The 27,437-nt window shown below is 39.6% G+C and overlaps 1 protein-coding gene across 1 annotated transcript in view; it reads right to left on the bottom strand.

Annotated features, from left to right (window-relative positions):
• Positions 1 to 27,437, bottom strand: part of LOC149312752 (rho GTPase-activating protein 7-like) — a 270,354-nt gene that overhangs the window by 194,241 nt on the left and 48,676 nt on the right. The window lies entirely within an intron of this gene.

The raw sequence follows: 27,437 nt of genomic DNA on the forward strand, positions 1-27,437 counted from the left end.
GTACCAAACAAGTCTAAAAAACCTGTTTTGATGTACCCATATATTCCCCTGGAATGATCATTTAAGAAGATTACCTACAGGAGTTTTTAATTGCCCTCCAAAGCAGCCAAATGTAACAGACATCTCTCAAAAGCAAAGACTCTTGGCTTTGATTGATACAGATGGAATTCAGGGGAAAAACAACAACACCAAAAAGCCCCCCTCCCCCCACATAAACAAAACCAAAACCCTGTTCTTGCTGAGACACACTGTTTGTTCCCTCTCAAGTGCAAACCCGACAGAAAATTTATTATACACTGTCCAGGTGGTAAATGCCCTGAGGCAATTTATAAATAAATAACAGTTGACAAGCTAGCTGAATGATGAAATATTAGAATATGAAGACTCAGCAATAAATGTTGAATAGTAAAAGCAAAAACAAAAATTTATAACCAGGGACTGAAAGCCTGATGGAAGAGGAAGGTGCCATTGAGGAGGACAGCAGTTGGATTTCCCTTGAGAGGGTATGCCAAAAATGGCAGAATAAGGTGGTGGGATTACTGAAAAGGGCATCTTTCACATCATTGTTAATGTCAGTACCCAGAGAAGACCTCTCAATGACAAAATGGGAAAGTAGTACCACCAGTGACAATAAAGTATGAGGACTAGTCATGCTAGGGAAGAGAGAACATTGGATATTGTCCCATCACACCATCTTAACATGGATTGCTAGGAAACTTTGCTACCACCGCCAGTATAATGACCAATTGCAAAACAGAACATGCTAAATGCAAGGTAGAAACTTGAGAAAAATCACATGTTGTAATACATAGACTCTCTCCAGGAACATAGGGCATTGCATTATACAATTAACTGTACAGTAGGCCCTCCTTATCCAGGGATTTTTTTATCCATGGATTCAAGCTTGAAAATATTCCAAAAACCTTGTTTTTGCCATTTTATGTAAAGGGACACCATTTTTCTGTGCCATTATAATTAATGGGACTTGAGCATCCACGGATTTTGTTATCCACGGGGGATGCTGGAACCAAACCACAGTGGATAATAAAGACCTGCTGTATATGCTCATCTGGGATGTAGCCACACTGCAGAGTTAAAGCAGTCAGATATCACTTCAATTGCATAACTCTATCCTGTATTTGCTGAGGCACCAGAACTCTCAGACAGACGAGGCTGACTACCTCACCAAACTACAAATCCCAGGATTCCACAGGATAAAATCGTGGCTGCTGAAGAGATGTCAAATAGCTTTAATTCTGCAGTGTGGCTACATCAAGTTAGTGGTATACTCTAACAGGAAGCAACCATCCAAAACCTTAGGCCTAAATGTTTCACTTCATCCACTTTCTTTTAAGTGGAAATGCCAAGTATTGAAGCTGTGGCTTTGTGCACAGAAAGCATGTACCATATCATTGAGCTACCATTCCACTTCCTAATGACCAGTGCGAAGGCACACACTGAATAACATTAAAACAACAGCCACAAAGACAACAAAATGTCCTGTGAAAATACTGAGCTAATTTTATCTTCATCTATCTCTCCCAAGCAGATATGTCTGTAGATGATAACTACAATTATGCCCATGATGGGGCACCTTCCAATTGTAAGAAGCTGCCCAAGAAAATTTATAGAACTGGTTCAGATAAGAGTGATTAATAATGGAAGCAATACTTCTTCTCTCTATATGGCTGGTTCAGCATTTGTAGAACAGCAGTTCTTGGCAACATTCTCTTACAATTCTATGTTCAAAACCTCTAGCATATTCTTCAGACTCCTCCTTACACAGAATTCCAATTTCTTCACCAAACTATAAAAGCCAGGATCCTATAGGATGGATCTATAAAGTGTGAAACTGCTATAACCACATGTGTAGATGCTTTTAACATATAGTCAGATCAGAAACAATGTACTAATTTTTTTTAGTACTTTAAGGTTTCTTGTGCTACCTTAGCGACTAACAAATGTATTGTGACAGAAGCATTTCTATTGTCTTTATTATGGTATGTGTGTGTGTGTGTGTGTGTGTGTGTGTGTTTACTTTAAAAAGAAATAGCACAAACATCTGCTGAAATGGACTCGAGTCTATGAAAACCTGGGTGATTAAAAATGTGTTGGCCTTTAAAATACCACAAGATCTTGTTTTCACTATAATGATAATACACATCAAGGTTAGGTCAATATATTCCTGCCTTATTTTGCCTAGGCAACCAGATAAAGAGACTGCTTGCTTTTAAGCCTAAGGAAGTTGTTAATCAAGTCTGCAGTCAGTGTATTTTCCCCCTTGATTGAGAGATAGGGATTTGATCAGTGAAATTAAGATATATGTGATTAATTATTTGAAACATTTCGTGTTGAGTTTACAAGCTAAATTTCAGATCTAGGAAAACTTACTTTTTGGACTACTCTGTACAGGTAGCTACTCCATACCATGCTACATTTTAGAAACTTTGGCTGACTCTTTGTTCAACTCTAATTTCTTCCCAAGTCATTCTTAGAGTTCATTTTCATTCGTTATACAAAAGGTTTGAAATTAGTGTTGCTAGGAGGCAGTAAGGATTATTCACTATTTTAGGGATTTGGGCTATAATCCAATAGATTTACCTGGGAGTAAATACCACTGATCTCAATGAAATTTCTATCTGAATAGGAATGTATAGGATTACAGTGTTGGTTTTTATGTAACTCCAAAAAGGGATTAGGAGATTAAGAAGTAATTCAACACTCTTCAGTTTTACATTACACCTGTCTTCCTCCCCACTTTCTGTCTAACAAGATTTTTGAGGTTTGTGTAGACATGTGTTTATTTAAACTAAAACAATGACAAATGAGAAATAAATTACAACCCTCCCTGCTATTTCCAGGTTTCTACCTAATTTTGAAAGGGATAGATGTCATTTGTTTTTATATCAAGAGTCAGGAGATCCATTTCTGCAGAGGGTTGTCAGGTCAGCAGTATCCCTGAAGTTTCAGGACCAAAACCTGAGATCTCATGCAGGTTGTTGTGACATCCTGGAAAGTGCAAGCTTGTGAAGTCACAGAGGCAGGGCAGGCAAGGGTTGGGAGGAAATCCAGAATTGCTTTTGGGTCAGATTGTGGAAATTTGGTAAATGGGCCCAGAATTTAGGAAAAACTCAGCTAACCAGGTACTGTGACAATTCAAGCCAGGGAGAAGAGGAAAGAGTATTTCAGCAGCTGAGCAAACAGTTTCAACCCTTCCTGCAATGGCTTTCAGCATCTCTGGAGTTACCAAAAGCATACATGATGCTGCTGAAGTTAGCAGAAGGCTCACTGCCAGCTCTTGGGGAGGTTTTATCGGTGGTTTTGCCTTGCTGCTGCCAGGTTCCTTTTTATCCTGGATCAAATGGTTCCTTTTCATCCTGGAGAAAAGTGACCACAGGGTTTTATCTTGGGCCCAATGCTATTCAACATCTTTATCAATGACTTGGATGACAGAATTGGGAGCATTTTTATCAAATTTGCAGATGACACCAAATTAGAAGGAGTAGTTAATACCCCAGAGGACAGGATCAAATTTCAAAATGACCTGAATAGACTGGGCCAAAGCTAACAAATGAATTTAAACACAGAGAAATGTAAGGTACTGCACCTAGGGCGGAAAAATGAAATGCACAGATATAGGATGGGGGACACTTGGCTGAATGAGACTACATGTGAAAGGGATCTAGGAGTCCTAGTAGACCACAAGTTAAACATGAGTCAACAGTGAGATAATGCAGCTAAAAAGGTCAATGTGATTTTAGGCTGCATCAATAGAATTACAGTATCTGGATCAAGGGAAGTAACAGTGCCACTCTATTCTGCTTTGGTCAGGCCCCACCTGGAATAATGTGTCCAGTTCTGGGCACCACAATTTAAAAAGGATGTTGAGAAAGTGGAGTGTGTCAAAAGGAGGGTGACTAAAATGGTGAAGGGTCTGGAAACCATGCCCTATGAGGAATGACTTAAGGAGTTGGAGATGTTTAGCCTGGAGAAAAGAAGGTTAAGAGATGATATGATAGCCTTGTTTAAATATTTGAAGGTATGTCATATTGAGAAGGGAGCAAGCTTGTTTTCTGTTGCTCCAGAGAACAGGACCCAGAACAATGGATGCAGGCTACAGGAAAAGAGATTCCACTTCAACATTAGGAGGAACTTCCTGATAGTAAGAGGTGTTCGGCAGTGGAACACATTCTCTCAGAGTGTGCTAGTGTATCCTTCCCCAGAGGTCTTTAAACAGAGGCTGGATGGCCATCTGTCAGGCATGCTTTGATTGAGAGTTCCTGCATAGCAGGGGGTTGGACTGGATGGCCCTTGTGGTCTCTTTCAACTCTATGATTCTACAGGGATTATACAATAAGGCCCATGAACTGCAAAGTTGGCAGTCCACTCCCTGTCTTCTTTATATGGTATGCTTGATCAAAATGCTAGCACCTACCATCTCTCTCCAGATTGTTTTCCCCTCCCCTCCGTTTTTTTGGTACATTGACATTGCACAACCAGGATAAACATAGTAAAGCCTTTGTGTTGAGCCAGGGAGCTCTGATGCCAGCTGAAGAATGGGAGGAAGTGATTTTCTGCATTGCAATTTTGACGTTGACCCAACATTAATCCATGCAGAAAGACACAAAATCACACCACTTTCTGCATGGGTTAATGTTGCGTTAATGCCCAAGTCATGCGATGTTGTCTAAAAACAATTGTGCTCTTACAAGATATTCCTGGGTTTAAACCCCATTTATCCATGAAATTTGGGCGCTTCTCTCCCATGTGAAAAACCCCAGAGCCACCTTACAGACAAAAATCAAACCTCCCTCTCTTCCAGTTCTCCTTATCCTGAAATTTGTCTCCCTACCTGGAGAATCATAGCAATTCCTTGAGAGTTTAGCTGATTCCTGACAGCCCTAATCTTCCATTATATATAGTTTGGCCCTTATTCCAGAGCACCATGTATAGCTTTTGCAGGCTTTGAACAAGAAGCCAGATATTAGGACCAGCCCTTTTATTAGGCACAATGAAGTTGTTATTTTAGGTGCCAAATGTTTTGGGGAGCAGCATCAAGCTATTGGAAGAGAGAGATCTCTGAATGCTATCTGCCTTGCACTCTCTTAGGCAGGGGTAGGCAACCTTTTTGAGCCAGGGGCTGGGTTGCTGTCCCTCAGACAACTGGGGGGCCGAAGCCAAAAAATAAATAATTATTTTTTTTTAAAAAAATAAATATATAAATAAACCAGGACAAATGTAGGACAACATTTTCAAATTGAAGACACTTTTTTTTCAAAAATGGAGGACACGCGAAATGCTGATTTTTAAAAAAATGTTAATATAAATGCATGTTTCTGAGGCTTCTATAGACAATTGCCCCCCAAAGGCCCCGGCGGCAATTGGCGGCAGGACCGGGCTGGGGCCAGTCCCAAGGCCTCGCGGGGCCACATCCGGCCCGCGGGCCATAGGTTGCCTACCCCTGCTCTTAGGTGTCATTCTTTTATGCTGAAGGAAGATCTACTACTCTAGTCAGCTTTTCTACATTCAGTGGGAGGAAGCACCATCTTGTTCTCTTCTTCCGAAAGGAAAATATATTGAGCTGCCCTGATAGAAAATATTTTCATTTATATCATGAGGCCTCCCTAATGAGAGTAAATTATATATAGAGAACACACACAAAATATATAGAGAACACCCCCCCCCCCCCATTTAATTGCTCTTTTGCCAAAGAGTCAACTATACAAATATTTGCTAAGGTGATTTTAAAAACCTACAAACTTTTAAAAACCCACAAAATGTTTTTTGTTTTTTTTAAAAAGAACAGAATGGCAATCAAACAGGAGAATGAGAATTATTTTCATTTCAAAGACATTACAGAATGAGAAAGTATTGTTACAACAGTTCTTTAGAAAAGCTCCATGTGGCATAGGATTTTTGAAGAAGGGCACTAGCACACTTTTTTTTTTACTATTAACCGAGTAGGACAACATGCCTTAATGTTACTTATGAAAAATGCCTGCATCCAAAAAAATACCTCAGAATTCACTGTGGACTTTCCTCAATGTTTTCCATATGTTGTAAATTAATTGCATTCCCAGGAAGTGATTTAACCTTTTCTTTTCTTTTCTTTTCTTTTCTTTTCTTTTCTTTTTTTTTTTTTTTGGCAAAAGAGCAATTAAATGGGATTTTCCTGCTTAGCCAGATGGGTCCAGTGTAGCTTTGTGTTATTCCAAAATCCTTAAACCCGATGAAACAAAAGAACTGTAGTAACAACTTCCACATGATCAAATTGTACACTTAAAAAAAAACTTTCAGGAACTTTTCTATCCCACATATGAACAGAAGAACTCCAACAAAATTCCTAATAATGTCACCACTATTTAAATTACAATACTATGAAAATAATTGCAAGCTCTGACTACCATTCTTTTAAAAAAATACAAATCGATGTATTTCCTTAACTGACTAATTATTTTGCCTTAAATATATTTGCATATTACCAAATAATCAAGAGAGGTAAATTCTAAGGCTGCAACTGGAACTGATCCTCCCCAGATACCAAGCATCCTTGAACTGTATCCTTGCCTATGTGCCACACTGAAAAAAAATTAACCCCTAACATCTATGTGCACACAGGTCCTCTGGAGGACATTTACTTCAACAGGCCAGAACTAGACTGACAACAGTCACACAGAGGACATTTTCATTGACTGCTCCTAGACTGTGGAATGACCTGCCAGAAGAGATTTGACAGCTAAATATGTTGTCTAAATTACTGAATAAAACATTATTAATAAAACATAAAATAATAAAATAGACCTCTGTCCTTGGCACACCTACCCAGTCAATTTTAAACTATGAATGTTAAAGTGGTATATTTTAATCTGGGTGATTAAGTGTTTAATGGCCAGTATATATATATATATATATATATATATATATACACACACACACACACACACACACACACACCCCAAAGTGGCAATAGCAAGCATATCTATACCACTTATCAGTAAAGCATTCCTTAAGTGGTTTACAATGTATAAGCTAATTGCCCCTAACAAGCTGGGTATTCATTTTAGTGACCAGATGCCAGGCTGAGTCAACCCTGAGCCCTTGGCTGGTATTGAACTCACCACCCTGTGGTTTATGAGTAAGTGGCTGAAATACAGGCATTTAACCACAGTGTCACCATAAAATAACATGGGCTGCTTTTCTAGTTCCTCTGCAAGAATCCTAAATTACTCTGGGATGCCTCCTAGGCCCACCAGTAGGCATTAAAGAATTTGCATGGCCTTGCTTGCCTCTTGTTTGCATTCCTCTTAGCACTTCTGGGAGGAGTCCCACAATGCAGATTAGGTCTACTGGAAAGCAGCTAAAAGAATGTTGTAGGCCCTATGTGGCTACCTGTGGTCAAAATAATGTGAAGTAAAAGGTACATTTTTGGGAGCGGCAGAGGCAAGTAGCATGATCGGTGGGTTGAAGTAGGAACTGGGAAACATCCAAATTGCCCCTTAAAACATGCAGAACACCAACAAGCTGTTTATGACAAGTTTTTGAACATTTGCCAGACCACTAATAAACATTGTGTACCTGTGCAGCTCTTCAATTAGTATGAAATTTTTAAAAAGAATCATTGGGTGTAATGTTATAATTCCTAAAGGAGAGCATTTTTGCTCTATAGGGCTATTGATGCACAGAGCCAGCCAAGGAAAAGATAGCTTGGGCTAGCAAGAGATATGTGCTGTGTGTATTCAAGTTGTTTCAACCTATGGCAACTTTAAGATGTACCTTGTTGTTGAAGCGTGCCCTCAAGTCATTTCCAACTTATGGCTACCCTAAGGTGAATCTATAATAGGGTTTTCTAGGTCTGACTTGCCCACCTATTGGGTTTCTATGGCCAAGTGGGGACTCAAACCCTGATCTCCAGAGTTGTAGTCAAAGCTCAAATAACTACACCAAACTGGCTCCAAAGTGAACCTATCATGGGGTTTTTTTGGCAAGATGTGTTCAGATGATTTTTTTTTAAAACCATTGCCTTCCTATGAGGCTGAGACAGTATGACATCCAGTGTTAGCCATGGAGTTTCTATGGCTGAGCAGGGATTTGAGCCCACTTTCCCAGAGTCATAGTACAGCTCTGTGTAAATTTACAGTGCTTTATAAATAAAGGTTAATAATAATAATAATAATAATAGTCCAATACTCAAACCACTATACAGCCATAGGAGGGAAAACAATATTTTAAAAAGAGCTGATCACTACAGTATACACACTGTGCCAGTAGCGCTCCTGATATGTCTGATAGTTTTTATTGGTTTACCACATAATGAAATTATCTTGATACAGATTGGGCAGAAATGGAAATAAACCTGGAGGTATCTGCATTTGGAGTCAGACTGTATTTGGAGCCCCATCTGTATTGGAATCTGTCAAGTAAAAGGCATAAACAAGTAATAATCCCTTGTTTTTAATAAAAATCTCATCTGTATTCCTTCTCCCTGGATGCTGACAAGAAAACCTTTGGTGTTTCAAAATTAGCTGCTGCTTCCTATTTCCTCTTTCTCACTGGAATGAGAGGGACGTGTCAGCACCAGGTAACTGCGTGGATAGGTATGGTTTCAGTCAGTCTGATTTTTTAAAAATGCCCTCAAACAGACCAGACTCTTCAGGGAGTCTGGCATTTATCCAAGTCTGAACATTTTATTGCTCTTGCACCATCCACACAAAAGGGAATCCTTCTTCTCACAACATGCAGTCTACCGACTCCCGCACACCTTTCTTCTCCTCGCTGGGAGAAAACAAAGAGTTGTTGCTGCAGTGCTTATTCATCCTCCTATATGAGAAAAGGGAGCAAAAGACTGAGAGCCTTATCACACAACAAAAGAAAGCTGAAACACAGCACGAGAGAAGTGGCTTTCTCCTTAGCAATAACATTTACATGTCTATATCACTTCATACTGAACTAAGTAGTCTCTAAGCTGTTTATAACTTGTTAGCTAATTGTCCCCAACAAGCTGAGTAATCATTTTAGCAACCTATGGAAGGATGCAAGGCGGAGTGAACCCTGGAGCCCTGGGATCTAACTCACAACCTTGTGGCTGTAATACTGGCTGAAGTACAGGCATTTAACCACTGTGCCATCAGGGCTCCTTACCTCTCCATGTGGCGTCGAAACACTTCCATTCTCTTCCTGAGGGAGATGGTCATGAAAGTATATCTTTTGTGGTACTGGAAAAATCTCTTTGGGAAAAGGCACTTTTTTATTACCATCTTCCTCTGGATGTCGAACGGAAGTGCTATGACATCACGCAGAGAGGTAAGAAGAAAGCTGTTTCTCTCTTGCTGCATGTCGGCTTTATTTTGTCGTGTGATAAGGCTGAGCAAAATCGATATCATATCTCCATTCCTTAGTTTGCTGGTTTCTTTGCCCCCAGGGAACATGCCTAAAGTCGAACAAAACATAGCTACTGAGTTTGTTTTATCTGTCTTATGGTGAAGAATTTTTGCTTCCTCTTTCCATGATCCTACTGGTGATTCACACTGGCATGATGGTGTGTAATAGTGGCAAAGGCATAATTCGATTAGCCCCTGCAATTCCCTAAAAGTAGACAAAATTAACCACCCAACTGCCAATGTCAATCTCCACACTTTAAAAACATTTTGCTAAGGTTTACCTACTTTGACTGTATAAATTTTCTTTCAACATTGTTAGGTTTTATAAACATCCAGAACTTTCTCTTTTATTCTATATGATAAAATCACACCAAAATTCAAATAACTTCAAAACATCAACCGCAGTAGCAGCAGCAGTAGCAGCAGCAGCAACAACAACAAATGGCTAGTTTACCTTTCAGTTTCAGACCTGCCAATCCAGATTTTCATTTTCCAGTTTCAACTGCTTGCCTCAGTTAATGCACTACAGCTTTAGTGGATTAATCTATTACTTAGTGACCTAAGTTCTTAAATTTAATAATAATTTATTCTTGTCTGGAGCTGCGACCAATGCAAATAGCTATTTGCCTTCAACTCCCTCACATGATGTGCAGAAATTAAGCAGGCAGAATCTTTCTGACACAGCATTAGCATAGACAAAGCTGTACCATATCAGTTTTTAAAAGCTTTGTTTCATGCATCTTTCTAAGCAAGGAAGGAATCTCCTTGATAGTGCTGAGATAGTAATTTTTTAAAACTTAGTTTTTAGCACTTCCCAACTAAGCATATTCCTGAAACGGTTTACAAAAAGATAAAATACATCCAACAAGAAAGGAGAGAACAAGACAATAAAATAAAACTCATAATAAAAGATGATGAAGCATCTTGAAAACCCAACCAGCTACAACAGAACAGTTAAGTCATAAAAGCCTTCCTAAAAAGGAAGATATTAGCATCAACAGGCTGTAGGGTTCTCTTAGAGAAGAACATCTTAGTAACATAGGCCCAGTACAGACGGGCCCTTTGCAGTGCACCCATGACATGCTAGGGTTGCTCGGGGGTGGGGCATGCACACGCCCCGTAACTGTAGCACGTCATGGGTGTGCCGCATCTGCGTGGCACCATCGAGATGGTGCACGCAGCGATGACATGCCAGCAGTGCAGTGTCCAAACCGCTGGCACGTCATTGCGCCGTCGTGAGCTCTTTTCTTGCTGCGCAGCAGCGCCATGCAGTTTAGTTGCTATGGCTCTGCTGTGGAGCAAGGAGGAGTGCCTCCCCAGTGCCTCTTTTTGGAGCTCTGTACTGCGCCTAAATTATCAAATTAATCTCATGTGTACCTTTGAATGGCCAGTCACAAATCCAAGCATGCTAAATACAAGATATGCAGGTGACGAATATCATATATTACAACATCCAGACTTTTTTCACTGCTTGACTTTCTAAAAATATATTAAATCTATCATCTGATTTGACATCTAGGCTGCAATTCTATACTCCCAGGAACACTTCCTGGGGACCAGAGGGAAAACCAGGTTACCCTTGATAATGCTAGATGATACTCCGGCCTCAGAGACAGAAATACAGAGATTGAATTCCAACTTCATGAAGGGGTAAAAAAGAGAGTGCTGGAAGATACATTTCAAGAAAAAGAGTCTAGGTTATCTGTAGCCAAGGCCCCTGATGAACTTTCCAAAAGAAGAAAGAGATAGATATGCTGCACTGATTATCTAACATAGTTTCTTCACTAGACAAAACAACCTCTGCCAAAGAGCACTGCCAACACTTTTGCCCTTTTTGTAAGACAGTGGACCTGTGAAACCCTCCAAGATCTGAGTTCCTCAATAAAGTCCTGAGTAAATACATAGAGAGTCTTTGCAAATTGTAGCAACAAATCAATTAATACTTTTGCTGCTCTCCTAGCTGAGCTGGACACAGTTCAGCTATTCTGTTGCTTGGAGCTGAGCCTAACAAAACTGGAGAATTTGCACCCTCATCTCTTGCCCAAAGATGACCCATGAAAACTGGACACTCAGGGCCAAGCCCTGTGATCTGGCAACTCTAGTCACAATGTTGTTGCAACACTGAAGGTCTGTTGTTGTTCTCCTGTATACTTAGCCATGCTGGCTGTGAGATTCTGGGAGCTCTCCAAAAATGACCTCCATCTCAAATTTCGGCTCTAGCATTTACCAGAGCACATGTTATGATAGTTAGGGGTGCATTTCCTAGATCAGGCTCAGCTATTATTAGTATACTCAACATACCCAAAACAATTTGGGGTCTCCATATTTTCTTATTTCATTTCTGGAGCCAGCATATTCTTAAGAGGTTACAATGACCTTTGGAACATCCGGTGGATTTTCCAAGAGAAAGGAACACAGGGACATGTGTACTGGGGATGTTTAGCCTGGAGAAAAGAAGGTTAAGAGGAGATATGATAGCCCTGTTTAAATACATAAAGGGATGCCATATTGAGGAGGGAGCAAGCTTGTTTTCTGCTGCTCCAGAGAACAGGACCCGGAACAATGGATGCAAGCTACAGGAAAAGAGATTCCACCTCAACATTAGGAGGAACATCCTGACAGTAAGGGCTGTTTGACAGTGGAACACACTACCTCAGAGTGTAGTGGAGTCTCCCTCCTTGGAGGTCTTTAAGCAGAGGCTGGATGGCCATTTGTCAGGGATGCTTTGATTTGGATTTCCTGCATGGCAGGGGGTTGGACTGGATGGCCTTTGTGGTCTCTTCCAACTCTATGATTCTATGATTCTATATCTGTTTAAAATACCGTTAGCCCTTCTTATACATGGATTCAAGCACCCATGGTTTGAAAATGTTAAAAAAAAGTATAAATTTCAAATAACAAACCTTGATTTCCCATTTTATATAAGGGACACCATTTTGCTATGTCATTATATATAATGGTACTTGGACATCCATGGATTTGTTATCCACGGGGGATCTTGGAACCAAACCCCAGTGTATAACAAGGGTCCACTGTACTATTCTCTCTCTCTCTCTCTCTCTCTGTGTGTGTGATAAAACCTTCATTCACCCAAAAGCTGGAGTTCTCTCACACTGGTACCAATATACACAGATGGAATCAGTACTGAAGTTACCCAGCCTCTTGCAGTGCCTCCTTGAGCTAAGCAATTCTCCAAACCTTTAACGATGCTGTCACAGTTGGTGGGATGCCCCCCCCTATCTTTCTTTGGGTAACAATATACCAAATTGGGAAGAGTCATTTCTGGCCACACCTCTGAGAATTAGGCAACAAAGTTTTAGTCATATTTGAGTACCACACTGAGTAAGATGTACATTAAAGTAGCTGTCTAATAAAAAGAAGGATTATGCTTATATTATTTCTGAGTCATCCTATCGTTTCCCTCCACTGTACTAGTATTAAATATGTAACAGATGTAATTCAATGATCTTATGGATTATACATATATTTTAATAAAATGAAACAGCCGTTTCAGGTCTCAAGGCAGATAATCATTCAAGAGAAAATGGCAATAGCTCAAATCACAAGAATTGTTTTAGTACTCCTGATGTTTTACAATAAAAACCTAAGACCTTAGAAGAAAATCATATTTGAAGAAATGTATGTAACCAAAGTTGCCAGAATAGGAAGGGAGCACGAGATTTTAATTAGCAACCCTTAAGATGTGAGTTCACTACTAATTAACTTTGCCAGATATTCAGATTTTATTGATTTATTTGTGATTGTAAAAGGGTTTGCAAGATAAACATTAGCTAGACTTGTAAGGAAAAACCCCTGCTGTTTTTCAAATGAACCCCAGTATAACTTCTGCTGATGGATGAAAACCATTAGGTCTCTAGAGGATAATCTATTTGGAAGTGGAACATGCCAGATCTTAACTCTCTCCTTAAACTGAGTACTTTAATCTCTTTGGAAAGAAAGAAATACAATGGGCTGAACTCTAACTTAGATAAATATGGTTTCTCAAAACAGTAACTCAGAATTTGGAATTGTTACTTTTTTGGACTACAGCTCCCAGCTGGATGCTAGTCACAGCATGCTGACAACTTTAATAGGCTTTTTCAAGTTAAATATTTATATTTAATGTTTAAAGTTCATTTAAAACCCTGGAGTGGATTTTCTATCCCACTGACATAGGAAGGCACTATGTGCCTCTGACTATACCAAAAACATTCAAATAGTCAGAGGAGTTTATCACACGGGAGGAAATTAGGAGTTTAAACAGTAATTAACCTGTGAAAATTGCATAACTGACATTAAAACATGAGTAAAATGAGATTAATACAAGAGGCATTGTCCAATGAATAAACAGGGAATAACCAGGCATTAAACAGCAAAACATCATTCACAGGAAAATCCTGTGAATAATTTGCTGCTGTTTCTTGCCTGGTTGTTCACTGGATAAAGGCACTCTAATCATGTTTCATTTCAATGTCATGTGAAAAGAATTAGCGCAATTGGGGTATTATAATCGGTTATTCACAGGCTAATAGCACTTTGAATACAATGTTGTGTGAAAACTATTAGTGCAATTGCAGGATTATCATGCATTAATCACCGTTTATACTTCCAGTTGTCCCCCGTGTGATAAACTCCAGAGCTGTCTTCCTCTTCTCCATATGTTAGGGCTGGAACAGTGGCAATTGGTGGGTTCTATGTCAGTGGGATGGTGACTCTGGTCAAATGTTTACATAGCTTTACAGGAGCTATCCAAGGTGCTGGTCTTATCTGGGGTAGATGTTTCAGCACCATGAATAAACTTAAAATCTGAAACAAAACTTAAAACTGATTCGTCATCCTACTGACATGGCACCCAACATGTGGAGTGGAGGAATATATTGATTTCATCCCTCCCCTCCCCGCCCCCCAATATTAGCATGGTACAATTTCAAGCTCTTTTCCTGCTAAGTATGAAGAAATTTGCAACTGTTACAATAAGTGGTGACTTGATACTGTCTGGCCTTTGTAAAGGAGTGTACTGGATTAATTTTTTTTTAAAACTGCTTATTTATTATTAACCTAGTGTTTAAAAACTATTTTCATTGGTGTTTTAATAGTATAATTGCTTTAGTTTGTTATTGTGTTTTTCTTTTTGTTGGAAACTTTTAATTATGTTGAAAGAAGCCTGCCATTCCAAACCTGGAAGAAAGGTGGGAAGCAAATCAAGTTTGGTAATAATAATAATAATAATAATAATAATAATAATAATAATAATAGTATAAAAAACTGAAATGAAATTTCATCCTAATCTGCAGTGGCAAACTTTAGTAAATGCAGGTGTCTCCAACATGGAGTGGACCAACTTCTATATAGGTACTTTTCAGAGATGGGAATGGAGAGCCTTACTGAGAATTAATTCAGGACTAACATAGTTGTCCCTCCATGTGGTCAAATGCAGAAAAAGAAAATATGGAAAATGCAATAAATTAAAGCAACTGATTAACTGAAACAACAAAAATGTGGGGTCTTTTGTGGTGGAAGTGAACATAGAATGTATCTATATTGTACAATTATAGTAGTTTGATACTACTTTAATTTCCATGGCTACAATCTACTGAATTCAGGATAGCTTTGTGAGATACTTAATTCTCTTGTATGCCTCCCCTGTCCCAAACTACAGCATCAGCTCTCTCTAGGAGAGAATTCTAAGTACCTCATAAAACTACAAGTCGGATGATTTTGTAGGATAGAGCCCTGACACTTAAAGTGGTATCAAACTGTGATAGTTGTCCAGTGTGGATACACCCCATTTCCCCCCCACCCATTCCTAGTGAGCTTGCCTGAGATCTAAGATCTTCAGAGGAAAGATTTCTCTGGGTCCCACCACCATCACAGGCATGCCTGGTGAGGAAATGGAAGAGAGCCTTTGCAGAGGTTGCCCCTAAGTTGTGGAATTCCCTTTCCCAGGAGGTCCACTTGACATCCTACTTATGTATGGAGACATTTGGTTTTTAATATGTTGTAGCAGATGGAGCTTTTAATAGGAGGTGTTGTGTTTCTGTTTCATTATGGGTTTTCTTTTAAATTTAAAGTTCTTCAAATGTGTGATACCAGCATTTGATGAAGTGGGAATATTTACAGATAAACAGGGACAGGTTTCATGTAGCCATAAATGTCCTATAAAAAAACAAACCAAGGCTACTCCAACAAAGTTTAAGAACATTGGGATGTTAAAAAATGAATATATAATTTAAAGACAACTTATCTTCCCTTTATAATTACACGACATTCAAGTGTGTGCACTGAGATATATATTACCAGAGCCATGTGTAGTGTTACGCTGAGAAACATCCACAGTCCTCTCAGCAAGACATTTCTCAAACTGCTCTGCTGTTGTTTTGCAGGGTAAGGTTACATCCCATAAATCCCCTATTGACTTCACTGGGACTACAAAAGTATGCAGGTGGGTTGAGGATTTTACTTGAGACCTTCCCATCATTGTGGTGTCTGGTGAAACCGGCATTAAGCTGTGCTTTCTTTTAATTTCCCCACTGAGACTATGAGAAAAGAATACAAAACAGCATGATTGCTAGTTAGCAGGCTTCAAACCACAAGACATGCAGCAGAAACAATAAGAAAATAATTTAACAGCTTTCACGGCTTCTGTGGGAACTTTGGATGAAGTGCAAAAGAAACCAAAGGTAATTATGAAAGAATTCCTCTTGTGCTTTGTAAAATAAATTCCATATTCCATGTGGGTTTGTGTGAGACGATATATTGACAGTAAAGGAGCCACCTGTCATTCTGGAAGGCAGTTCTATGAACACAGAGCTTTCCAAATGTTGCTTGCTATACTTTCTCATCAGTCTCTTCAGTAGACCTGTATAGCTCACAGTGGCTCCCTGGAGTTTAAGGAGGGCATCAGCAGGGAGATAATAGTGATATGTTCATGACTACAGCATAGCTGAATACAGAGCAGTTAGTAAATTTAGCTTATGAATCTGTAACTGCAGTCCTGAATGCCAGCTACTATTATTTGCTAATTTCATTCTTGATGGAAGCAACAAGTAATTCTAGTAAATTTCTGGTCCTTCCTCCACTGTAGCACCGTGTGGCTGTTTATAATGTGTCCTGCTTTGTTGCCCAGAATGACCACTGTGGCTGTGCATCAGTTTGGAAAGAGGCATAAAGCCATATGATTAATGATGGGCTCCTCATTCTGACTTCAGAGTGAGAGATAAACAGCAGGTATGGTTATGCCAGGTGACACAGCGGGACACAGGTTCAAACAGCCACTTGGTGTTACAATGGGAGTGCCAGGTAATGGGGGGATGTCAGAGCAGCCCTGGGGCCAGAATGCTCCAGTGTACCTCCAGAGTATTCTGGCCTGTGCAGACAAAACTGCAGTTTTTGAAGACTACTTGTAGTTTGGATCTTATTTCTGCACCAAATTTGCAAGTGATGAAGTTCTTTTTGCCCAGAAAACAACATTTTCCAAGCAGAAAATATTTTTGCACATTTCTGAGCATCTGTAGGAATATTTTGGAATATTTTTTTCATCCCCAGTATGAGCACAAAGTCAGAAGGATAGACTCAATCAAGGAGGTCACAGGACTGAATTTATAGGACTTAAGCAAAGCAGAGCAGTGGAAGATAAGGGGTCTTGGAGATGTCTCATCCACAGGGTAGCCATGAATCGGGGCTGACTTGAGGAAAGTTAGCAATAGCAATAGCAAGTACATTTCTATACCACTTACCAATGTACTAAGCAGTTTACAAAGTGTAAACTAATTGCCCCCAACAAGCTGGATACTCATTTTAGCAACCTATGGACGAATGGCTGAGTCAACATGGAGCCCTGGCTGGTACTGAACTCACAACCCTGTGATTTGTTAGTGCGTGGCTGCAGTACAGGCATTTAATCACTGCACCAACAGGGTTCCATGTTAACAATAACAACAACAATTCTCAAAATCCCTAAGCTGGGAGAGGTATAGAATGCAGCATAGCTTTAGTGTTGGCTCAGGTGAAGGATTACCAAGTCAACAGCATCCATCTTCCTGAGATTTGAGGGACAAATCACAAGGTTCTTGTGATGTCAAAGAGGCTGGCAATGGTTGCATGGAGCTTAAGTACTTCTGGATCAGCTGATCGTGGAAACAGGCATGAAGAGAATCCTGATAAAAAGATCCAGAATCTGGAACAATCAGATAATCAGTTAATATGGAGCCAAGAGGCTATGTGTGTGTGTTTTAAATAATTTTTTATATTTTCTATCATTATTTATTTCACTTTTAACCCATTTTTTCTTTTACATTGGTAACTTATTAAGTGTCTTTTGATGGAAAATCAGGGCATACAGTAAATAAGTACGTAAATAATCTAATTTATCTTGTGCATGAAAAAGCATGTGTGTCCATGTAGTTTGTTCAGTTCAATTCACAGCTTTCCTGTGGGTGACGGTGAAGTTGTTTCAAGTTATTGAGCAGAACATGTCTGTGGCTGGGAGGTGAACTACAGAGAGGGTAGGGTGCAAATGCAAAGTGGTAATAGCTGAGAATAACATGGCTGCAGGAGATACCCCTGAAGAGAACTGTTATGCTTTGCTTCTGTCTGCCAGAATAAAATGAGGCCTGTAGGGGAGAAGAGCTATACATTTCACAAATATTTGAAAGGTGTCCAGGGACATATTCCAACACAATTGGGGAGCAGACCTAGGCAGGGATATTCACTGAGGCAGAAGGAAGGACTGGAATATGTTAAGCTACCTAGACTAAATAGGGAGCAAAAGTTCAGGTGCTTCCTTATGGAGCTGGCAGCCCTGCCGTCTTGAACGGAAGCAATGATAATTTCAGCTTGACATAGTTGCAAGTATATCCCTGGGGTCTTCCTCCAGGCAGCAAAGTCTGGCTGGCTGCGTCACTTCACACCTCATATCAGTCAGGACTCTTATGGGATAGCACAGAATGAAAAAGGAGGGAAAATACCTATGCACACAAATATCAGATAAGGTATGCACAAGCAACGTAGGTTTTATTCTTTGGCACAAAGAAATAATCATAACAGTTCTCTTCTTGGGGCAGAAGATACACACACACAGGATTCTACTTCAGTGCAAGAGGGATGTATGCATGAAGTATATATGGTGAGGCCTACTAAACTGGAGGATTCTCTGGAGCCATTTGAACATTCCAAATATGTCAGCTCTGCTCAAGGCAGTATAAAGATTAGGAGCTGAATAGTTCTGGATAGTGCAGAGTAAGTAGCATGAAAGTTTACTAGTCATAGGCTGGGTCTGCATGGGCCAGAATACTCCAGGAGCAGTCTGGCCCCGAAGCTGTCCTAATGCCTTCTCATTACCTTGGACACTCCATTGTGATGCTAGGTGGCAAGTTTGCATGTGTATCACACTCTTCTGCCTGGTGTCACCATCACTGGCTTGAGTTACTCACTGTGAAATCAGAACAAGTAACCTAACATTGATCATGTGCTGATCACCTCATTTTGACTTGACTACAAGTGACCTGTGGCAGGTGGCACAGCAGGATGCATTGGAAACAGCCACCCTGCATCATGATGGAGGGCCCTGGATCTTCCAGGTAGCCAAGGGGGGGGGGGGGTTGTCAGTAAGGTCCGGACCCCCCTTCCGTTAGAAAAATGAATGGCATGTGCTGCTGCGCCACCACGCCCAAGCCCCATTATAATGGTGGCACTTAGTCTGGACCCCCCCTTCCTAAAATCCTGGCTACATCCCTGAACAGCAGTCATATTAAAGTCATCCCATGTACCCATGGCCATTTATGCACCTTGCCGTTTTCACATTCTAAAAGCTTAAATGAAATACAGACTATACCTGTTCAGTTTTGGAACTGCTAAAGACATTTTGCAGTGCCCAACTGCTTTCTCTTGTTTGATTTTATTAGCCAAGCAAAGACTGAAACTCTTACCACCTGTTTCTGTTGCCCACTCTATCATGGCAGTCTGTAGAGACCCTTACTTTTTCAACTAATTCCAAACATACCATCCTGGGAATACTACTATTGGTCTCAGTGGGCTTTACTTTTGAGTAGACATGCCTAAGACTATATTGTAAGGTTTCAGTCCAATAAATCTGACAGAATGTCCCATTGAATTCAATAAGACTATACTTCTGGGTAAACAGCTATGTGATTGTTCAGTGATGGTTACTAATTTAGAGTAGATTGGAACAGACTTTAAAATGGTAACATAGCTCATCCCTTCTTTGTCTTTTGTATGCCATAGCTTTTCTTGATACAAGCAGTAGATGGCAGCATTCAGTGAACTAAACTCAAAATAGGGCTAGCTACATGTTATCATTAGAAGCATAGAATGCTAAGTGTTATTATTCACGTTTATCTGTTTGCAAGTTGACTGAAGAAGCATACACTTCTAATTCTTGAAAGACATTTTAGAAGGTCTCTTTCAATTTCCCCCCCAAATGATATACATATGTCTCACATGGTACATGTGTTGATGTACCATGTTAGGTAATGAGGACGTGCTATGCATATATAGTAACCATTTTTAACACAGATGTCTGCTGCTCCCTGTAGCAGTGCAAGCCTCTATAAAATTAGCTTTCATCATCTTTTTTCAGTTTTGAATTTGTTGCATTTTCATTATGGCTATCCAAAGAATGTTACCAAGGTGCTATTCTTACCTCTGACCCTTCCTTCACCTTCTCTTTCAACACATGGAGTGCCATATGGACGCACCTCTCAACATGTAAGTTTTTGTATTTGATATCATGTTCATGTTTGTATTTCCATTGCGATTTTCATATATTTCTTTGTGTCTTCCCTGGTTTTAGCAACTCCAGCTTTTATAAAAAAGAAAGTATAACCAATAACTTGTATCTACCTATTTCTAATGTACCTATTGTCCATATAAATGTACTTATTTTTAGGTCATGTAAATGTCCCTTAAAAGGGAAGTACTTCGTATACAGGACTTACTTAATGGGATTCCCTATCACTATTATGGAGTTCATTACTTGTGATATGGATGCACTGCAAGATGCAGTGAAAAATACCATTTTAAAGGGGTAAGGCAGACTCATAGCTGTCAGTGTTTACAGTCCTAGGCCCCCAGTATCAGTGATGAAATGTTTCTAATTGTGAGACACTCAGAAACACAAGGAGGATGCTATTGTGCTCATGTTGTTCTGGCAATTGGCTGGCCACTGTGTGAACAAAATACTGGCCTAATACATTTATGTTATGTACTGTTGCGACACCACCAGTCTTATTCCTCATGCCATCCATACCCTGGAGGTGATAAAAATGTTTTCCGGATTATTTAAAGCATAAAAATGCAGAACTTCATATTAAAACTATTACTTCTTTTCATTCAATATGAAGCAATTGCCCAACTAATAAAAATATTTTTATATGTAATATCTTTAAATTAGAGATAGCTTTGGCAAGCTGGAACCTATTATGAACTGAAAACTCTTAGGGGCTGTACAGACTGGCTTGAAGTGCCAGTGGGGGGCGACATGGGGACATGGCATTTGGATGATACACACCCTGATGCCACCCCTATGTTGGTGTCATGCTGCCCACCTGCCTGCCCACGTGGTGGGCAGCATCATAGTGCTCATTTGGCAAAGTGTTTATACAATGCCCACCAAAAGGAGTGCTGAAAAGTGCCACCATGACAGCAAAGGCACCTTTTGCCAGCTCTAAAAGGTCAGCAGGGTTCTTATACTCTTATAATTTAATGATAAACAAATTATTTTGTTCCCATACCCCTTCCATTTTTCTAAATGGACAATAGTGCATAGTGTGGTAGGGATACGTAATAAGATCTCAGATCTTATCAGTTCATGGAACAAAGTACAAATCTGAATTGAATCAAAGCCATAAAATCATTCATGTTTTTCTGGATATCCATGGTGAATGTAGGACTTTGTGTTGTTGTTTTTTTAAACAAATGTCCAGACACCAAGTTAGTTTTCCACTTTAGCCATGGCTCTTGGAGAAGACAGTAGTGCACCTGGTACTCTTTTACCTTCTTCTGGGTCTGAAAAAGACTTTGTCCTGCCTTCCCTTTTAACAGGAAATTTTATTCAGAGGAAAAGCTGACAATAATAGCAACAAAACAATAACAAGCAATAGCAAGATCATCATGTCCTTGATATAACATGGGTGGGATTGTGGGACAGCTTGAGTAAAGCAGCTTAAGGAAAAGCTCAGTAACTGTTGAGATCATGTGAGTGATTAGGTTTCTTTCTCTGGAAATGTTTCTGCCCTTTCCCCTTGGAGTGAAATGTTTTGCAGCTTAGTAAAAGCAGTTTGGGCTGCTTGAGCTGGGATGGGAAACCCTCCAGATGTTTCTGGGGATGATGGACTTCTGGTCCATCTAGCACAGCCAATGGTGAAGGATGCTGTTTCTGCATTGCTGAAAACCATGGTGGCACTCTAAATCATCCCTATCTACTCTGTGTAAACATGCCCTGACTTACATCTTATTATAAATCTCTGAGTGTATCAATGGGATTTACTTTTGTGTTGACTCACCATTCAACAACTGATTCAATTGGTCTATTCTAGTTGGAACTAACTAACTGGAGTCGAGCCCCCATATGACTGGCATTGAGTATTGCCACATTGAAAATCATAATTATTAACTCCATGAAAACAAATCTTTTGTAGGGATGAACTAATCAAAATATACCAAGGCTATGAAATATTTTAAGGCTATTGAGCCATGAAACTTATCCAATGCTGTTAACAAGCAGATGCTGGGAGAATGGGCAATACGTCATAGCACTGAATCCTATACAGAATGCTTCTTTTTGTCTTTAAATGAATACAAAAGATGGGCCACATTTGCCAGCACTGTCTTGGCTTGTTTTCTTCCCAGCTGTATAAAAATTCCAGCCAATTTCCATTGCAAAGTCAAAGGCAAGGAAATTCAAAAGCAATCATGGCTTTGAACTACTGCTTGGTCCTACATCCTATATATACTAAGTTACAAGATACTGGTTTTACTGTCACTTAGACTATTTACATTTTGTAGAATGCATTCAACACAGCCAAGTTAGTTAAACATGATGTGTATGACATCAGTTTCTCCACCAGACAGTGACATCTGGCATGCTTAACTCCTTCCCCCTTCTTTTTGTAAGTTTAGCTTTCTTAATGTTTCTCATGCTTACTAGGGCAAAAGACTGCTGACTGTTGTGTTTTCAGACTGATTTACATTCCTTTGTGGTTTACAATTGCCAAATACATAGTTAAAAGTTTAGAAATCAGTGTCTGTGTCAGAGAATGGCAAATAAAAAAACTGAACTGATGAAATCAATAACATACGGATGACCTCAAAGCACATTCCAAACTAAACATACATGTTCTAGTGAGCCATTTTTCACAACTATAGTAAAATAAACCCTCTTGATGTAAGCAAAATGGAACAAACCAATATGAAATTCATTTCTGAAGGAGTCATCAGAGACCAAGAACTATATATAGGCCAAGGATCAGAATCATGAGGCCCTCCACATGTTACTAAGCTTCAAGTCCTATCAGACCTAGTGAATATAGGCAATGGTGAGAAATATGAGGAGTTGCTGTCCAACATCTGGAGGCCTTGTGATTCCCATGTCTGATACACACATTTCATTTTTTCATGTCAGATACAACAAAAGCAATTCACCCTGGGAAAGGAAATAATATTTTTTTAAAATGGAAAAATACTTAAAAAACAGGATGAGGAGAATTCTAGATGGTAGAGAATCTTTGCAGTTGAGAGCCGATTCTGCAAATAAATACATATGGTTTTTCATGCAAAATCCAGCATTTCTGCACAAGATACTTGTTTCTGCACAAAATGTAGCATTTTCTGTGCAGAAAATAACATTTTGTACAGAAAATAAGTTGTAGAAATGTTAATTTCTGCAAAGAAAATGCTGGGTTTTGTGCAGAAATGCTTGGGGGTTCTCTGAACAAAACCCCATGCATTTTTGCTAGAGTAAGGGGCAAAGCATACTGGCAAAAAATGCCGGCTTCAGGGTGGTGTGGGGGCATGGTGTACTCTGGATGCCCCAATGCCACCCCCAAACCAATGTCATGCTGCTCCGCTGCCCACACAGTGGGTGGTGTCATGGCATTTCTGCAGCATGGTGTTTACATGTACTGCACTGCAGAAACAGGGAAAAGCTGCCGCCTCAGTAGAAAGAGCGTTTTTTTTTGTAGCCCAAAAAGGAGTGGCCTTTTGCCGCTGCTTCTGGGCTGTCTGTTTTGCCCTCAAGTCTCTTTTCAAAACATGTATAAGGAGAAATAAGGTGAAAAACAGTAACCTTATTTGTTCTTGTCTGTCAGAAAGAAATATAAGAATTTTTTCACCTCTAATTCAGATATAATCTATGGTAATCAAGTGATGCAACACAACCTACATGTGTGAATGACTCTTGTGTCAAGAAGAAGAACGATGGGCAATTCATTGAGCAAAAAATAAATCTTAGACCAACCTTAAATACAGTCCGTCCTCGCCTTACGCGGGGATCCATTCCGGATCCCTCCGCGTAAGGCGAATTCCGCCTATGCTCGAGCCCCATTGGAAACAATGGGGCTCGTGCGTGGCGGCGCGGCACAGGGCACAACGGGCGCAGGCACCCATTCAATTGAATGGGACGCGCCGCCCCTTCCACCCCGCGTGCGCCCCCCAGCTTGAGCGCGTATGCTCAAGCCCGCATATGGCGCGCCTGCGTATGGCGCGGGCGCGCTGTATACATATGTGGTATTGGTGGGGCATCATATATCAGGTTATTATTTATTCAGTCACTCATTACATGCCTATTCCAGCTTTCCTCATATGAGCTTAAACATTAGACAGTGTATAAAGCTTTCCATCTTCACTGCACTTTATCCCACAAAAGCCCACTGAGCTAGATAGAGATGAGGGAGAGGATGTGATGTTTGAATTCACCCAATCAGTTTCATGGCTCAATGTGGACTTGAACTTAAATCTGCCATTTGCCTACACACTCTTAACTGCAATAGGATATTTTGATACACAGAACACCGTTTCTGTAAGGAATAATAATAGACCTATGAGCAAGACAAGCTATAAAGTAGTCTTGTGTTGAATAAGCCATTTGTACCACATGCTGTAGGCTGTATTTTAGAGGAAAAAATTTGCAAAACGCTTTCTGAGTATTCCTGGCTTAAGCTGAAAGGTGACTTGAAGGCAGATACACACATTTGTATTCACTACTTGCTATCATAATAACATTAACCACTTTGGGTATTTTTCTTGTTAAAAGTCATTGTGAGTGATAGCGTGATGTTTTAATCCAGTCAGTCTCACAACTAAGATAGTTTTCTACTTTTAAAAATTGTATTAATAAATGAATCCATTCCCCAAGGAAACCCTTCTAAGAATATTGACTAGCCTCCAAAATATTACAATCGCAGCTCACAAGAAGGAAATAAAATATCTTAAGTGTGGACTTATTCAAAATAGTTCAGCTTTCCAGAGTGGAAAATATAATCTAAAATAAATCTGTCTGAAGCAAGCTGCTTTTATTTTATTGTTGTAATGTTTTTTAAGGCAGTGGGCAAGTTTAACTCCAATAAATAAAAGACAGTACTAAGGCAAATTTCTCTATTGACAATTTCCTGACTTGAACAGCAAGTGATCTCTGAATGATTTATTTGCATGATTTTAGGCATCCATTGATGGATAAACAAACTGTACTGGACCCTATTTTCTCCTATTGTTCTTTTTCATAATTTGAATTAGTCTGAAATTATTTTTGCATGATATTGAATAAGGCATGCCAACTAGTGGTTTCAATAATTCTGGAAAAGGCTTCCAACTGACTTAAGCAAAAACCAGATCATTTGGAACCAATATTCTTTGGCTGGGGGAAGAAAGATTCTAATGCTGGAATCCCATACTAATTTACCTATAAGCAAGCCTTAGTCAACTTAATGGGGTTTACATTTGAGTCCACATGTATAGGATTGCATGATTGGATGCAGACATATTGTAGAACTGGCCAAGTCACATGGTTCCATTTTAAATAAAAATAACAAAAAGCTTGAGCAGAGAACTTTCTATTCTGAAATCTCCTGAAATTTTTATTTCCATACTTGCTTCTGCCAGCAAACAACATTCTAGGACATTATCTGAATTTACTTGATGCAACAACATTGCTGAAACATTGCAGCTAAGATTGGGAAATCATGTAGGAATCATATCAGAACACTTAAATTCAGACTGCACATCCATCAGAAAGAAGTCCTAATAAACAGATATATAAATAAATAAAACACAAACACAGCCATGCATCATATGAATCTTCTATAATATCATGAAAATATTATTATGTCTTATTATTATAATAAAAGTATGTGTATTTATCTTTGCCATACTTTAATTGGGATGGAAGCGAAAACTAGGTATTCCAATGATATGGAAGCCAAACCTTGGCATTTATACTAAAAAAGACCAAGTTGAGTTATTTTTTTTAATGGATTAATTTTTTAACTAATTAAAATTTTCTATAGCCTGTAGCATGATACAGTGGTCCCCCGGGTTACGAAATTAATTCGTTCCGCTGCCCTTTTCGTAACCCGGAAGGCTTTCGCAAGCCGAATTGCCATAGGCGCTAATGGGGAAAAGCCGCGATTTGGTGCGAAATAGCGCCGAAAAGCACCAAAAGTTTTTTCGTAACCCGAAAAAACTTTCGTAACGCGGAACAGTTTTTTTAAATAATTTTTTTTCGTAACCCGGGAATTTCGTAAGGCGGCGCATTCGTATCCCGGGGTACCACTGTACTGTTATATCTCTTAGAGAACAAGAAGCTTTCTTAAAGAAGAAGATGCTTGCATCTCATTTCACAAGATGTTTGAACCATGCCACCTAAATCTGTTCTTTGTAGTCCTTTTCACTTCATTTCTGGCCATTGTTGGAAAAGCATAGGTCTTACTGCTATGTAACCTATCTGTCTGGTTTTTGAGAACTAGAAGACGACAATCCAGAAAGAGAGACTGATACTGAATGAATGATCTCTCCTGCCTTGTAGAGTAGAAATGACAGCTGTCAGTTAGGAGATAGAGAGATACATGAGCAATTGGGATGGAGGGAAATAAAGACAAGCAAGAGAGAGAGAAAGAATGGAGGAGGAGAAAAGAGAAATAGCACTTAATGAGGCTGGCACAGGAGAGAAAAGGAAAGTCTGGCATGAAAAGGTTAAAGGTGGGAAGGTGGGATTGCTGATTTTTTAAAAGCAAGACAAAAGCATTTCAGCTAATAATACACAAAATTGCATTTCAAAACTGAAAATTCAAGAAATAATCACATAAAACATCATTTAGCATTTCATTTTCCAGTCAGAATGAGAATCTCTATGCACATGTATTACACATGCTGGTGTTTATTCATGCATGCAAACATGAAAAGCATAAACATCTTTGTTTTGCTTATACTCCATTCAGAGCATTATCATATCAACCCACAAGTCATATTCCAGGGACAGCTGACTGAAGACAATGGAAGCATGCAGTTTCAATAATGCCTGGCAATGTTCTAACAGATTTAAACAGAAGCCAGATCATTTGGAAGGAATAATTTTGGCCCCAAAAAAGAGAATACTGGAAATCTTTGGTCATGCCAAACTGTATTCTGTAACTCTGGGTTCTTGCCACTGTTCCATACAGACAAAATACAGATGTCCCACATTACATATAGTTTGGATCTGAGTCTGCCATGTAAAATAGCTAGATTTCCTCTTATGAGCAGTAACTTTTTAATCCTTAGTCAATATGTAGAAATTTTCTCCTGAAAAGCTTAGCTATAAGTTCTCATGATTGGATGTACCCTATTCAATTAGGATTACCAGAGGCATGGCACAGACCACCCAAAAAGAGTGGCCTGCCGGCACCTGTTTTTCCGCTGGAGGGAAGCCTCAGCCACCAAACCGTGAGGCTTCCTGCTGGCGGAAAAAGAACCCGCAAAGAGCGGGTTCTTTTGAAGCCGCGGCAGCAGCATAACAAGTGCACCACTGGCGCGCTCATTACGTAAGTGCCGCACAGTGCCACGTGGACGCCG

This window comes from Sceloporus occidentalis, unplaced genomic scaffold (genome assembly GCF_023333645.1).
Source record: "Sceloporus occidentalis isolate IW3139 unplaced genomic scaffold, rSceOcc1.0.p SCAF_5, whole genome shotgun sequence".
NCBI classification, from domain to species: Eukaryota; Metazoa; Chordata; class Lepidosauria; order Squamata; family Phrynosomatidae; genus Sceloporus; species Sceloporus occidentalis.